Source organism: Schistocerca nitens, chromosome 9 (assembly GCF_023898315.1).
Source record: "Schistocerca nitens isolate TAMUIC-IGC-003100 chromosome 9, iqSchNite1.1, whole genome shotgun sequence".
NCBI lineage: Eukaryota > Metazoa > Arthropoda > Insecta > Orthoptera > Acrididae > Schistocerca > Schistocerca nitens.
Window position 1 is genome coordinate 230,416,631 of NC_064622.1, and position 16,448 is coordinate 230,433,078.

Here is a 16,448-nt window from a genome sequence, read left to right on the forward strand (position 1 = left end):
TTGTTGGTGTCTGCACCTATTCAACATTACTGGGTGCCACTGTTGGTTTTTGCACCTGTTGACCATTGCTGGGTGCTACTGCTGGAACTGTCAACTGCTTATTCATGAGCTATGGAAAGCGTTCATATGAATATTTGTATAAACTGATTTTTTGCGTATTACTGTTTGTGAAAAGTTATGAGACTCTTACCTGCTCATATTCGTCATTGCTGACGCTATTGATTGAACTGTTTAACCACATAATACTTGTGTAAACTATTATGTAAAGTCACATGTATGAAAGAATTTGTATTGCTTACTGTATTCTATATATTAGGTTATTGAAAGGTCAGTGCAAAGCCAAAATTTTATCTAGTTATATGATATTTAAGCATTAATATTATCTTTTATTTTTGTCTGTATTTTTTTGACGAATTTGGTGGTATTTTCACCACCAATGCTGGCAAAAATACCATCAAATTCTAGCCCGTGGAGGAAGGGCATATGAAAGGTGGCTACACTGAGCCACAGCGCCAGAGATCGCGCTAGAGAGTATTGTTCCGCCGCCTCCACTGGCAGTGATTATTGAGATGTCGTAGTGGGCAGTGCTTGTCGAGGACTCGTAGTAGTCAGTTCGTATTGAAATGTACTAGTGGGCAGTGCTTGTCGAGATGTTGTAGTAAGAAGTGCCTGTTCCATGTTTTATGCAGTTGTTTGATGGGATAGACAGCAGATGGTTCGAATGGAAATACTGTAGTGATCAGAGTGCTTTTCGTCAGTATATATGAAGGTTGTAATATTGCTACATGAATTTGCTATGCTGACATCGGGTGCTAATAGTAGAATAAAAGCGGGTTACAAGCTGTGAGCTGTCTGGGGAGGTTAACCGTGCGTTTACTGGGCAACTGTTTCACGACTGGGTAACTAGTCTAGGTTTACCACATTACCAATCAGACTAACATTGATTATAATCTTTTACAGTCATACAACAACCGGTAATATATATATATATATATATATATATATATATATATATATATATATAAAAGGAGAATTTAAATAAAACGAAAGAAATCAGTTTATATTTGGAAATTTATTTTTAAGATTGTTCATCGAAATTTCAGCATATTATACGTGAGTTATAACTGAGCTGGTGCCCTATTTATGATTGTGAAAATGTGAGATTGGAATCTTACGGAACACATAAAATATGGAGCCAAGATTGGGAGACTGGATACAACACTGCATTCATAAAACAACACACAAAGAACATTGAAACACATGCAAGAGAAAGTTAACCACAACCAACAGATTCAAATTTTCACCCAAAGAAATTACGTTCGTAGCACAATCCTGTCCGTCATGTAATTACCACACACTGGTATACTAAATTCATATTAACTCTTTGTCAAATCTTCCCAAGAAGAATAGCTGAGGGCTACTTTGATGATTCCACCACATGCTTCACGTGGTCAACTTGGTTTACAGAAAGCGTATAACTCCACAATAATTTAGATAATAAAAATAAATTAGATCGAAAAGCAAATAACAAAAGAAAAACCTCGAACTGGTTACTAACGTCTTACTGTTAACCTGATGGGTCAAACAGTTATATAAGCACGTGGTACTGGTCTCGCAAAGTACATCCCACGTGGGTTGAACATAAAGAAAAGTTGCTATATTCAAAATATTGTCAAGACGAGACGTTATAATCACACAAGCATTTGCATTTAAGATTGGTCTTAGTTAGAGTTACTGATCAACACGTGGTTCCACTTAACTCACAAAGTAGTAACAAAGCAACTCCCGGAAAATAATATGAACCTCACACGAGAATTACACTACGCTGCAATTTAAGATAACCTTAGATATTTTAGAGCTAACCCGAAATAAAGGTGATTAAATTCTCAGTTAGGCTGAACTTAACAAATCCATTGTCCTACGGACTTAGCAGACACGCGCTTAGCCGGAGATCTTACCATTTCAGACGCTCGCCACCGCCAGACTGCAACTCCCTACTGCCCAGCGTGCTTCCTCAGGGTCGCTCACAAAGACAAACGGAAGGGGCCAGAAGGGCAGCTTCCTATACCAACATGACAAGGGACTGACCGGACCATACTAAGAATAGAAACCTCTTTGCTTTTAGGAACCGTAGCTACCTGTTCCGAAGTTGGTCCCACTGTTCTCTAGCAGACAGCCTTGTCTGCTACCCTCAAGCATGCAACTACAAACACATTTGATCATTCATCCTCTCCCACAGAAGGGAAGGGGGATGACAGTATCTTATCATATACTGTATATCACAGAAAGCGGATGTAGGTTCCGTATGAGACTGTGTGACATGAATTACATATTAACTGTGTTTTCAAGTGTAGTAGTGTGACAGATCGTTCTTGTTTACGTGTAAAAGTAACACGTTCCACTACTCAGTCTCCTCCCAGATAGTCAGAAACGCCACAGTAAATTTAGAAGAGGAATTTATTCCATAAAAGACAACAAATTTGAGAAATTAAACATGAAAGGAATCCAACAGAGACCTTTCAAGGTAAAATATTATGTGTTTTTTTTTTATTATTTCAGTGTCTTAAATAATTTGTCATAACAGGTTCAGTCAACAAAGCATCTGGCTTGTGTTCTTGGATTAGAGTGCAATTCTGGTTTTCTTGAGTAATTATGGTATTTCTATTTCCTTTAATTAATTCAGTATAATGATATTTAAAATTTCTTGTGTTGTTGAAGAAGAACCGTGCCAGATGCGTACGTTGAGTCATACTTCCACACACAGAACAGTGACACTTGTGTTTTGGTTTCGTAGGTTTTATAGTTGCTGGGGACTTAATTAATTAATTGTGTTAACCAAAATTTTCATTTCATTCATTGTTGTTGTTCCATGCAGTCAGATTGCGTAATAATACTAGTCAGGGCCAACCGTTTACGAGACTTTGTAATCGGACATACAGCTACTAAAACAAAAAATTAAAATTATTTGCATTCATATTATAATTAAGCCCCCATGCAACATTTACGCGCAACGAGACCGCACGTTAGCAGTAGAGATCGACTCTGTCTTCTGCAAGGAAGCACTATTGAGCTATCGCATCTTCCACTGCTGTGGAGCCGTTAATAATGACACTGATCTGCCGATTCAGCTCCGATCATAATTTGAGCTTCAGGCTGGCGAAAGACGATGGTCGCATACGTATCACGACGACTTCCTGGTGAACAGTACCTGGAAGCGAGCACTTGAAAGCACCACCCACGTCCACCACGCAATTTCGTGTTTTCAGATATCGTTTTACACTACAGCAGACCTCGTGTGATTCACGTTCAGGCTTCTCTCACCACTCGACGGCACATTAAGGACGTTAGAATGTTCTTCCTATAACGCATCCCCCGTGAGATATGCTGGTAGGATAAAGGCAGGTTCCGTGTCGTTCTCGTTGTGCCACGCAGGATTAGCCGAGTGGTCTAGGGCGCTGCAGTCATGGACTGTGCGGCTGGTCCCGGCGGATGTTCAAGTCCTCCCTCGGGCATGGGTGTTTGTGTTTGACCTTAGGATAATTTAGGTTAAGTAGTGTGTAAGCTTAGGGACTGATGACCTTAATAGTTAAGTCCCATAAAATTCCACAAACATTAAGGTTCTCGTTGTCCAAGATTTCTTCTTATATCGCTACTCACTTGGTCCGTCATCCAGTATGGCCAGTACTAAACTGAATACCTACCGAACTTGCGTATCGACGTGCTGATCCGTTTGTTGCAAGCTGCTAGCCCTATCAGTAAACTACAGACTTGTGATAGATTATTTAGTGACTACCATAAACAGATATATCCTGTTTCGGCACATGGAGGCTTCACCTGATATCAGTTTTCATTCTTAATGACTACGATGTACAAAGAACAAAATGCTCTCGGGGTTCCAGTCGCGTCAAGTGGTTAAAATGTCGCGAGCTTTCGATCAAATACTCCTTCGTCACTGACAAGTGGAATGACAGGTGATGGGGTACTGGTACGCCCTTATACACTCTACTTACCGCCTGTGACGTAGCTGGTGATCACATTATCGCCATGTAAGAGCATCATATGACTCCGTGTTCGATACAACGGCTGGAACCTCGCGATAGTGGATTCGATTCCGTACTGGAACCTCGCGATAATGGATTCGATTCCGTGCTGAGTTGTAGGCCACCATCGCTACTGAGAGGGTTGTCAGTCGATTCGATGGATTCCTTAACTGTACTATCCCAGGAGCCATTAATGCGAGCCACGAAAGTGGTGTCGTCAAATTTAATCCATTCGTCCTTTTCTAAAGCATGGTCAGCAAAGTAGATTTCTTCGGGGTAGCGTAGGCGATGAAACCTCTCGTGTTTCCTCCTGTGTTATTCTACAGTGCACACTAGTTGTCCTACGTAAGACTGACCAGTTTGCTGAATATTTTGAAAATCCCATGTGTTCTAAGACCTGCCGCAACTTTAACTTCTCTCGGCAGCAGCCGTATTTTCGACGGAGGCCTGAAGATCGATTTAATTTCGTATATCTTCAACAGGTGGCATATTTTCCCCTGTCGGGAGCGACAAAACGATGAAAGAGCTAACTCATTTTCCTGCTCCTCGTCGGCCTTATTGCGATTCTTGTTTTAGATCACTTCCTTGATTTGGTGATAGTTGTAGCCGTCGTTCCTGAAGACCTTGCGTAAGCAGCTCAGCTCGTGTGGCATTTCATTGATTGTTACCGTCACGAAACACTGCATTCTTACCATGTGTATAAAGTTTTCATTTTTTCACACTTTGGAGGAATGTTGTGGTCTTTTGGTAAAATCTGAAAGAGTACAACAGTAAATTAACAAACGGTTATTTTAAAGCATTGCAGAACAAAAATTTCCCTGTAGGCACAATATCAGGCTGAAGCAAGCGGGAATTATAATTTGAATGTGCGTTAGATAAAACTATATGTCCAAAAAACCACTGGAACAAGATTTTCAATTGGCTTAGATGAGTTTTTGCTAAGATTTTCCCCGCCAAATTGGTTGTGCTCCATGCTCTATCCCAACATGATAACCAGGTAAACTTTTATAGACCCTAAGGCAATCAGAGAGAATAACTGGAGTCTGGCAACAAGATGTCATGTAGTGACGGATAGGTCAGAAGGAGATCAACGAACAGGAAGGTGCAAGCTCCTTGTTTAAAAACAAACTGCAGTCTGTTATGGTACCTAATCAAAAACGTGAAATCCATTTCGTGCTCATTATCAGGATTAACGTGGACGGCGAAGCGTAGTCTTACTAGGAAGAATCAGAACAGAAACAGTAGAACACTGTCCTCTTTCTAGAAAGGGGAAAGAGGAGCACTCTGAGTTCTGAGCTGGAGAGATTGGATTACCCCACAGTGAAGAGATCCTCACTGTGGGCAACAGGTAAGAAAAACGCTCAAATTTAGTTCCTCTAATAAAGGTGAGAGTCACACTGCATTCTCCAGCTCTCACGTAAGTGATGGCAGCAAAGTGTTGTGTATGAACCATTCTGTTGTATGGAGTCAGCTCAGCAGGATGAGTCCATAAGGAAACGTGACAGAGTCGCAGAATAAAGCTGCGGCACAGGGGTCGTAAACAGACTCCAACAGGGAACGGAGACCAATGTCACCATTTATCAATAACAACTAGTATCAAACGCGGCAGAAATTACTGCTCTTAGGGAATGCAGGTCCATCTCAACCAGTTTCAGAACAACAGTGCGAAAGGACCGGCATGTAGTTTTCCTTTGGAGTCGACTACCGAACAAAAGGTCACTCCTCGCAGCAGCACAAGAAGCTGCTTGTCTTCAGTGGGCCAAATAGCATAGAAACTGGACAGTAGCAGACTAGACACGTGTAACGTGATCCGACAAGTCGCCAGTTTGACTGTTTTTAAATGATACAAGGTGTAGAGCGCACTGGCGGACCAACAATCCTTTTACCGGGCAGAATGCAGAGTATGTAGTTGAGGCCGGAAGCGGTTCTGCGATTTTTTAGGAGTGTATTTCGTACCATGGATCGGGCTCACTGATTCACGTTAGTGTGAACATGAACCATGTTCCTTGTGTCAACATTCTCGATGATCAAGTGTTGCCCTTTCATGGTAAGTTGTGGACACACTCGGCTTACAGGTTGACATAAGCAGTGTCATGAGGGCTGCGTGCTTATGTTCCTGGTTTAACGAACGCTCAAGCTCCTGTCACATCTCTACTAACCCGCTAAAACGCTCGATCTTTATCCCACATAAAATGTCTGAAAATACAGAATGGTTGTAATTAAACCTTCTCTACTTTGAAGGGCCCCCATGAAACCGAGTGATCGAAAGGGATTGAAATTTTGTGGAAACGTCTAAGGACATGCGTAAGTGAATAAAAAATAAACCACTGAAAGAAACTCATTTTAATTTCTGCATGAGAGGCTATTATTTGTTAATCTGCGCACCACACTTACGTTCCAGGTTGCAAACGTTGCCCAAAGTTATCACCATCTGCATCCACGACAGCCTGAAACCACACCAGACACACCGTTCCACAATTATTCGTAGCCCTTTTCGAACGTTGGGCCAAGGAATCCTCAGCTGTTGGGACACAGCTCGTGCACTGCTTCAAGATCGCACGTTGCGTCCAGCATTCTCAGCAACAACAACTTCTTCAACAATTTACCACTCCCAAAAAAATGGCTCTGAGCACTATGGGACTCAACTGCTGAGGTCATTAGTCCCCTAGAACTAAGAACTAGTTAAACCTAACTAACCTAAGGACATCACAAACATCCATGCCCGAGGCAGGATTCGAACCTGCGACCGTAGTGGTCTTGCGGTTCCAGACTGCAGCGCCTTTAACCGCACGGCCACTTCGGCCGGCTACCACTCCCAGGAGCAGTTCAGCAGTTCCCAGTTAATTCGAAATTCCGAATCATGTTCTTCAACCGCGGTGCGGAAATCGACCTCTCCATATTCCTTTAAGGGGACCACACCATGGTTCAGGTCGAAAAAAATCGATTTTCGGTTTTCATCACATTTCGATAGAGTAAGGTTCAGCATTTTGCTGAAAAAATATTTTTTCTGTCATCCACTTTTCTGCATATATTATAGATCTTGATTTCCCCTACATTGCACGTTAGGGACCTTTTTTTTTTTTTTTTTACTTACGAGTGTGTTGGCTATCCTTGGATTGCAACGGTCGGTGTTCTTTTGTTTCTGCTGTTTGTAAACAACACGCTTTCAAACACGCGGTTAATTTTGTTCAAGTGTGATTGCGAGTAGTTGTTATGGGAAACTTGCAGGTATACTATGGGCAGGCAATTAGGAGAAATAAAGAAAATCTGGAGGCAATGAAGAGAGATTTTTCGGTCATATTCTTCCATAAGTCCTCTACTGATGATAAGCCATGTCATGGATTGTGTCCATCATGAGAAAATTCGTGATGCAAATACAATAGGGCTCAGGCAACTGGAGAATCTTATTCTCACCAGCATTCTCTTCCTGCTGCTGTTATTACAACAATGAAACCTATTTTCAGAGACTTGGCTCATCCTGACCTTCTAAGGAAATGTCTTCATGGGAAGACACAGAACCGAAATGAATTTTTCAACAGCATAATTTGGAACCGCCTTCCTAAAACTGGTTTTGTAGGCATGCATACAATGAAACTAGGAGTTCAAGATACCGTTATTACATCCAGTTGTGGTAATACTGGGAAGTTTTGGGTACTGAAAAAGCTGGGAATTAATCCTGGCGAAAATATGATCACTGGGCTGGAACTTTACGGTAAATGAGGATAGCTGATGCAGACAGGTCTGCATGTAATATGGCCAAGAAAGCATGACAAACATCCAGGAAGGTGAAAAAGAAGCTGGAAGACCTGCTAGAGGCCAAAGAAGGGCCATCATATGCAGCAGGACAGTTTTAATTAACTTTAAGTAAAAAATTTCTAAAGTTTTTTCTTTAAAGTCAATTTCCCGCAAACTAAAATTTTCAGTACATATGCCCCATTACATCAGAAACTATGATAGATAAATGGATGAAATTTTCAGAGACTCTGCATAAAATAAAAAGCCACCTCTGGTACTACATTCATTAATATTTCCCCATTAGGAAGTTCACAAAAAATATTTTCTACAGAAAAAAATTAATATTTTTTGTTAATAAATTTAAAAAAGTATTTCTTAAAAACTATAAAACGGATAAAGTAGATTTTAGTACGGTTGACTCCATTAGCATCATGTAACGTAAAAATATTAAAGTCCTGCATCAAATAGTTTTTTCAGAAATGGGTCAAATACTTGCCTAAATTAACATGGGTTAGATAGGCAGGGTGTGGTCCCCTTAATGTGTCGATACGCACGAAGAGCGGAGCACTATTCCCGTTGTTTTGATAAAATAGATTTACGAGTAAACCCCTGGTCACATTGTCCAGGCCCACGTTGACTGCCTGCAACTGTATGGCACACTGATGTTTGTGTTTCAACACTACGTCGCTGCACAAGCACCGGCTCCTAATGGCAAGCCTGGTACATCTACATACATACTACGCAAGCCACCGTGCGGTGCGTGGCGAGGGTAAACTTGTACCACAACTAGTCGCTTCCTTTCCTGTTCCACTCGCAGATGGAGCGAAGGAAAAGCCACTATCGATATGCCTCCGTATGAGTCCTAATTTCTCGTATCTTAACTTCGTGGTCCCTACATGAAATGTATGTTGCTGGCTGTAGGATCCTTCTGCAGTCAGCCTCAAACGCCGGTTCTACGAACTTTAGCGGTAGTGTTCTTCGAAATGAGTGTCTTCTTCCCTCCAGGGATTCCCACTTGAGCTCCCGAAGCATATCAGTAACGCTTGCATACTGACAGAACCTTCCGGTAACAAATAACAGCTCGCCACTGGACTGCTTCGATGTCTTCTTTCAATCCGACCTGGTGCGGATCCTACACACTCTAGCAGTATTCAAGAATAGATGGCACTAGCGTCCTATATGCGGTCTTCTTTAGAGATAAAGAACACTTCCCTAAAATTCTCCCAGTACACCGAAGTCGACGATTCGACTTCCCTACCACAATCCTCAAATGCTCGTTCCATTTCCTTCGCTTCGTAGCGTTGTTCCCAGACATATAAACGACGTGACTGTGTCAAGCAGGACACTACTAATGTTGTATCCGAACATTATGGGTTTCTTTTTCCTACTCATCGGCATTAACTTACATTTTCTACACTAAGAGCCAGCTGTCGTTCATCAGACCAAGTAGAAATTTTGTCTAGCTGATTTTGTATCAACCCACATGGAATTTTCTTCGATACCTTCCTGTACACCACAGCATCATCAGCGAACAACCGCAAATTGCTGACCACTCTGTCTGCCAGATCATTTATGAATTACAAAAAATGGCAACGGTGCTATCACACTTCCCTACGGCATTCTTCATGTTACCCTTGTCTCCGATGAACGCCGGCCGCGGTGGCCGTGCGGTTCTAGGCGCTACAGTCCGGAACCGCGGGACTGCTACGGTCGCAGGTTCGAATCCTGCCTCGGGCATGGATATGTGTGGTGTCCTTAGGTTAGTTAGGTTTAAGTAGTTCTAAGTTCTAGGGGACTGATGACCTAAGATGTTAAGTCCCATAGTGCTCAGAGCCATTTGAACCATTTGAATCTCCGATGAACACTAGCCGTCGAGGAAAATATATTGGGTTTTATTATTTAAGAAGGCTTCGAGCTAGTCACATATCTGGGAGCCCATTTCTCATTCACGTTCCTTCGTTAACAGTCTGCGGTGGTGTTCCGCGCCGAACGCTTTTCGGAAGTCTAACAATATGGGATCAGCCTGTTACCCTTCATCCATAGTTATCAATACATCACTTGAGGAAAGAGCAAGCTGGGTTTCGCACGAACGATACTTTCTGAAGCCGTGCTGAATCGTGGATATGAACTTTTCGGTCGCTAGGAAACTTATAATATTCTAACACAGAATATCCCTCCAGGGATCCCCACTTGAGCTCCAGAAGCATATCAGTAATACGTGCATGCTGATCGAACCTATCAGTAATAAATCTGGCAGCTCGCCACTGAATTGCTTCTATGTCTTCCTTCAATACACTCTAGTGCGGATCCCACATACTCGAGCAGTACTCAAGAAGAGATGGCACTAGCGTCCTATATGCCGTCTCCTTCAGAGATAAACCACACTTTCCTAAAATTCTCCCAATACACCGAAGTCGACCATTCGCCTTCAATGCCACTCTCTATAATTCTGCAGCAAACCGATGTTAAGGATATTGGTCTGTAATTTTGCGGGTCCGTTATTTTACCCTTCTTATGTAAAGGAGTCATAGGTGCTTGTTTCCAGTCGCTTGGCGCTTTGCGCTGATCGCGAAATTCGCGATAAATGCAAACTAAGTCATGGATCAGTGACGTAGAGTACGCTTTGTAAAACTACTCTTTCTGAAACCGAATTGGGATTAGATCCGAACTTGGCGACTTCTGATTTCAGCTTTTTCAGCTGTTTCTCTACGCCAGGGATGATTATTACTATGCCATCAATAAGGTACACTGTGCGATGGCCAAACGGCGGTACGTTTGTACGATTCTCCTGCGTGAACGATTTCTTAAATGTGGAATTTAAAACTTCAGCCTTCCTTTTGCTGTCTCCTATTGGACTGGTCAACGAGTAACTGAATGGAAGCCTTAGACCCGCTTAGCGATTTTGTATAGGACCAGGATTTTTTCGAGTTGTCCGCAAGATCTTTAGCCAAGGTATGACGGTGGTAGCTGTCGTATACTTCGCGCATAGGTCTTTTCACAGACGCACGAATCTCCTCTAACCTTTGCCTGTCGTCATTTGTGCGTCCACTTTCGAAACGAGAGTGTAACAGCATTTTCTTCCCCAGCATCTTCCGAATTCCGTTATTAAACCACGGTGGGTCTTTTCCGCCCTTAATCCACTTACTAGGCACATACTTGCCCAGAGCACAATTTACAGTCTGAAAAAACTTTGCCCATAATTCCTCTACGGCCATCGTTCTGAGACTACATGATTGCAGTTCATTGTCTAAGTGAGGTGCTAACAATTGCTTACCTCCTCTTTCTAGCAGAAATACCCTCCTAGTCCTCTTGACTGATTTGTTAACTTTCGTAACCATAGTGGTTGTGATGACATCAAGGTTACTAAGCCCCGTCTCTATACTGACGCCATTGATAAGGTCCGGCCTGTTTGTAGCTCCAAGCTCCAAGATACTTCCATTACATGTTGGTTGCCGAACTAGCTGCTCAAGACAGTTTTCGGAGAACGTGTTGAAAAGTACTTCACAAGACTGTCTGTCTACCTTCAATGAATCCAAATACGTCCCACTTCACACTCGGAAAGTTAAGGTCACCACCAACTAATATTGCATGACCGAGTATTTATGCACAGCTGACCATAGACCTTTTTTCAGTGACCCTAGAAGTGTCACTGCGGAGTCGGATGGTCGGCAGAAACATCCAACAATTAACTTGATTTCACCAAGACCTGTTATCTGCAACTAGATAACTTCACTATCGCACTCAATTTCAACCTCAGTAGAGACAATATTTCTGTCGACTGCAATGAGCAACACCCCCCCTCCTACGGCGTCTATACTAATTCAGCATATTAGCTCCTTGCACATGACGAGGGACACACTTCGTTATTTCACTTGATATGCCGTATTAAGCGATTCTGCTCACTACTGAGATGGCCACACATAATGGATGCAAAACGAAACAGTCGAACTCTGTTTGTACCCACTAGGTGTTGTTTCTAATGCCAAAGTACACCAGCTGGACTGAATACAATTCCTTCCGGAAAGCTTCAGGCAAGCGATGCGTGACTTCTACGAGAAAGCGAGAACGTCATAAAATCGACTCATTAACATTCTCGAACAAATATGGCGTCTGGAATCAGCTGGGTGCAAGGTTCGTACAGCAGAAGAGAAGACATAATCGCAAAGTGCACAGAATATACATCGTAACAACATTATTACAGAATGATCGTTTAAAGCATTTGGAGGTGTTTGTTTTGAGGTGTCGAATATATGTGTGTGTACTTCAGGTGGTATATAAATCCAATTTTGAAAGGTTAAAACAGCTAAACATTCGTACTCGTTTATACAGTCAGGTGAAATCTTAAAATGGCTTAAACTTCATACTTGCTAATAACAATTAGGTGAAATGTTACAGGCTTGAATTACAATGATCATATTGGCTACAGCGGTAAAATCATACTTAGATGACACTCTTTGAAGAAGGAGAGAGAGAGAGAAAGAGAGAGAGAGAGAGAGAGAGGAAAGAGTGATTGTATGAGAGCAAACATTTACATGGCAAGGAGTCTTAAGATTACATGTTGCATATATTAGCTGCCTAAAGGTTGGGGTAATACATTGATTAATGCTATAAAATATGCAGATAGATATACATTTGTGCCAGTAATTGATGTACATACAGTTTTAAGCTGACAAGGGGTACAAGCTGTTGGTGTGATGAATTATCTGTGAATGAGGTCAATCTCTTGTACTCTTGGCGGCTGTCAGTATTTACGGTAAATATTAGGATGTGTGCACATGTGTGTGTGTGTGTGTGTGTGTATTTTTAAGAGTGTAGGCAGTTGCTGAAAACAGAGATGATACTATTGTAAATATTGTCAATTTTGTCATTTAAGATGGATTCTGGTTGTTTCATTTGGTGTTTGTATATTTAGAGTGTTTCAAGGATGTCTAGTTTTCTGCCTTTTGGTTGGATGTGTAGGATGCTAATACTTGTGTTGTTAACATGGTGTTTTGTTTCATGCAGGTGGGTAGCTATTGCTGATGTGTGGTATTTTTTCCTTTTTTAAGTGCTGCTATGTGTTCCTTGAACCTAATCTCAAATGATCTGCCTGTCTGGCCTATCTAGAAGCAGTCACAGTCCAAACATTCAATTTTGTACACACCTGTGTGATGAAGTGGGTTTCGTGTGCCGATGTTGTGGGGTAACTTCTGTCCAATCTTGTTGTCTGTTGTAAAGGATATGCTTATGCCTTTCCGTTTGAAGACATTGGCAGTCTGGTATGAAATGTTACCCAGAAAGGGGATTGTATGGAGGATGTTATTTTCTTTTTGTGTTTTGTGTTGTGATTGCTTTGCCATTATTGAGTGTTTTAGAGTGTCTACTATGGAGCTGTTATAGTCATTTTCAATAGCTGTTTGTTTTATTATTTCAATTTCTTGATCACATTTATCTTCTGAGAGTGGTAGGTGGATAGCTCTATTAATCATGTACCGGTATGCTGCCATTTTGTGTGTTGCGGGGTGGCAAGAGGAGTTGTGGATTGTGGAATGTGTTGTGGTAGGCTTCCGATAAATTTCAAACTGATGTCTGTTATTCTTTATTGTAATTGAAAAACTGATTCAACTCACTGATGTCATCTTTAGTGCCTTTGATTAAAATTATGGTATCATCTACATATCTGTAGTAGTAGATGATATTTTTGAGGAGGTGGTGATTGGAATTCAGGATTTTGTCTTCTAGGTTACTTATAAATATTTCTGCTAGCACTCTGGAAAGATTTGAGCCCATTGCCAGACCATCTGTTTGTTTGTAGACTTTATTGTTAAATTTAAAATGTTTGCTCTCATACAATCACTCTTTCCTCTCTCTCTCTCTCTTTCTCTCTCTCTTTCTTTCTTCAAAGTGTGTCATCTATGTATGATTTTACTGCTGTAGCCAATATGATCATTGTAATTCAAGCCTCTAACATTTCACCTAATTGTTATTAGCAAGTATGAAGTTTAAGCCATTTTAAGATTTCACCTGACTGTATAAACGAGTACGAATGTTTAGCTGTTTTAACCTTTCAAAATTGGATTTATATACCACCTGAAGTACACACACATATATTCGACACCTCAAAACAAACACCTCCAAATGCTTTAAACGATTATTCTGTAATAATGTTGTTACGATGTATATTCTTTGCACTTTGCGATTATGTCTTCTCTTCTGCTGTACGAACCTTGCACGCAGCTGATTCCAGACGCCATATTTGTTTACAAATGTGGCAGTATACATGTGAAGTGTTACGACAGAAAAAGGAACCTGTGACCACTGGAGGTACTCTAGTTTACTTATTAAAGTTTACCATTAGATACAAGTTTAATTTTTTGTCAAAAGTTATCCAAAACCATATTCTGAAATGGTGTCTTTTTTTCTCCATTAGGCAGTGCCACAAGTTCCTCCAAAATCGTAACACAACATACACACATATGTAATACTAACTAATGTAAATCCAGCCGATGATGGAGGTTTAAACCTTCGAAACGCGTCGTGGAAAAAAATAAAATAAAATAAAACGGTGACTGGTAACAGTAAACTTGTTGTTTCATTTAATTAGAATTACGTTCGGCAAACAGCAAGCTATTGCTTATTTTTGTTGTTGACCGGCACAACGATAAAGAGCACTAAGAGGTGACCAGGAGGAAAAGCATTTCACCTGAAGAGATAGTGATACATTCAGGCAAACCCTTCCTTCTTTATTCTTTTACGTACTTCTCATGAGACGAATATAAGAAGGACCGTAAAAATTTATACTTAGTATGCCTAACTTCATTTTCCCGAATACACTAATTATTCTGTCCATTTTCTATCAAAGAAAACCCGAACTGTCCCATCTCCAGTCACACATTTCGTTTGACTAAGATATATGACAAGTCTTAAGAATTACAGACAGGCACACATTTCAGTAAATCCGGAGAGTGAGAACCATAATTGTGCGTAAAGATTCTCGCTAATGTAGTACACACGAAAATCATATCGAATGAATTTAAAATCGTCAAACGACACAACCGCGAAGTTAAATTACTGTTATCGGTATCGAAACAGTTACTTTCAAACTGCTTATTCACCGAAGTTAAGCGCTGACGAGCTGGGCTAACACCTGGATGGGTGACCATCCGGTCTGCCGAGCGTCGTTGGCAAGCGGGGTGCACTCAGCCCTTGTGAGGCAAACTGAGGAGCTACTTAATTGAGAATTAGCAGCTCCGGTCGCGTAAACTGACATTCTTCCGGGAGAGCGGTGTCCATATCCGCATCCAGTGACGCCTATGGGGTGAGGATGACACGACGGCCAGTCGGTCCCGTTGGGACTTCATGGCCTGTTCTGGAGGAGTTTAGTATATAAACTGAAGATCCAAAGAAAAAAACACCTGCCTAAGGCCCTCGCGAGCACGCAGAAGTGACGCAACACGACGTGGCAAGTACTCGACTAATGTCTGAGTTAGTGCTGAAGGAAATGAATACCATGAATCCTGCAGGGCTGTCCATAAATCCGTAAGAGTACGGGGGGTGGAGACCTCTTCTGAACAGCACGTTGTAAATCATTCCGGATATGATCAGAAATGTCTGGGGAGTTTGGAGGCCATCGGAATTGTTTAAACTCAGAAGAGAGTTCCTGGAGCCACTCTGTAGCAATTCTGTACGTGTATGGTGTCGCATTGTCCTCCTGTAATTGCGTAAGTCCGTCGGAATGCACAATGGACATGACTGGATGCAGGTGATCGGACGGGATGCTTACGTAAGTATCACCTGTCAGAGTCGTATCTAGACGTATGAGGGGTCCTATATCATTCCAACTGAACACACCATACTCCATTACAGAGCCTCCACCAGCTTGAAAAATCGGTCGGTGTTGACGGGCTCAGGCGAGGTGTAAAGCTTTGTGGATTACAGTCATCAAGGGGACACGAGTGGGCTTTCGGCTCCGAAAGCCAATATCGATGATGCTTCGTTGAATGGTTCACACGCTGACACTTGTTGATGGCTGCAGCAGTTTGCCGAAGGGTTGCACTTTTGTCACGTTTAACGATTCTCTTCAGTCGTCGTTCTTACAGGATCTTTTTCCGCCCGCAGCGATGTCGGAGGTTTGATGTTTTACCGGATTCCTGATATTCAAGGTACACTCGTGAAATTCTCGTGCGGGAAAATCCCCACTTCCTCGCTTCCTCTGAGATGCTGTGTCCCATCGCTCGTGCGCCGACTATAACACCAAGTTCAAACTCACTTAAATCTCTATAACTTTCCATATAGCAGCAGTAACCGATCTAAAAACTGTGCCAGACACTTGTTGTCTTATATAGGCGGCGATGACCGCAGCGCCGTATTCTGCCTGTTTACATATCACCGTATTTGAATATGTATGCTCTCACCAGTGCTTTGACACTTCAGTGAATATACGCTATGGCCTAGAATAACAAGAATGTGACAGAACTTAAGCAGAAGCACAGTAATCATACTATACAACGAAGTGACACCCGCTACGGTCGCAGGTTCGAATCCTGCCTTGGGCATGGATGTGTGTGATGTCCTTAGGTTAGTTAGGTTTAAGTAGTTCTAAGTTCTAGGGGACTGATGACCTCAGAAGCTAAGTCCCATAGTGACCAGAGCCATTTGAACCATTTTGAAGTGACACCATATACAACACACGTA